The sequence below is a fragment of the Mus caroli genome, chromosome 10 (assembly GCF_900094665.2).
Source record: "Mus caroli chromosome 10, CAROLI_EIJ_v1.1, whole genome shotgun sequence".
NCBI classification, from domain to species: Eukaryota; Metazoa; Chordata; class Mammalia; order Rodentia; family Muridae; genus Mus; species Mus caroli.
Genome location: NC_034579.1, coordinates 30,854,925 through 30,855,629, shown reverse-complemented (window position 1 = coordinate 30,855,629; position 705 = coordinate 30,854,925). Strand labels below are relative to the sequence as shown.

The 705-nt window shown below is 40.9% G+C and overlaps 1 non-coding gene across 1 annotated transcript; it reads right to left on the bottom strand.

Annotated features, from left to right (window-relative positions):
* Window positions 1–304: 304 nt before the first annotated feature.
* On the bottom strand, window positions 305–438 carry LOC115032225. Its single transcript, XR_003837880.1, has one exon. It is a non-coding gene; the product is annotated as a small nucleolar RNA SNORA17 (small nucleolar RNA).
* Window positions 439–705: the final 267 nt, after the last annotated feature.

The window sequence follows — 705 nt, the reverse complement described above, 5'->3', positions numbered from 1 at the left end:
ACTTTATGGCACCTCATCTCGTGCATCGTCTGACATTCCAGGCCTGCATAGCATCAGACTAGTACGCATCTCAGGCTCCTTCCCTGTCTGGGCCCCATGGTACCAGTCTGGTGGTCATGCTGTGCTCACTCCTTTCTTGGACTGCTCTAATGGTCATCTGCCTTGAGCTTTCTTTTTCCTTCCTGGTGCCCATGATTCCACGCATGATTCTTCTAGTCTCCATCTTGCTTCCTGTCATGAAAACCGGTCTCTGCCTCCCTGGATCGAGACTGGTGTTTGTCCCAAACTCACTTTTTTTTCAGGAAATGTTAGTCTACCAATTATTCAGAAGTTCATATGTCTGAACACTGAGCATATGAAAGCAGCCTTTCTCCTCTCAGCTGCCTACTGACACACATGTGATTCAGCAGCCACATCTACAATGCCTCTAGAAGCAGGAAAATTGGATTGTTTATGCCTCAGGTCACTAACCATGCAAAGACATTATGTATAAGTAACAGCAATTATCTAATTCTAAGGAATCAAATATTACCAAGGGCAAGATATGTCTTGATAATATTTAAGACATAGAATTAAAGAATACATACATACATACATACATGAAACTTGCCCTCTATTTTCTGATAACATACCAAATATAGTGTTAGGTATAGTTGGAGGCGTGATGATTAAATTGAAATTTAAAATTTAATTGTTGATGGAACA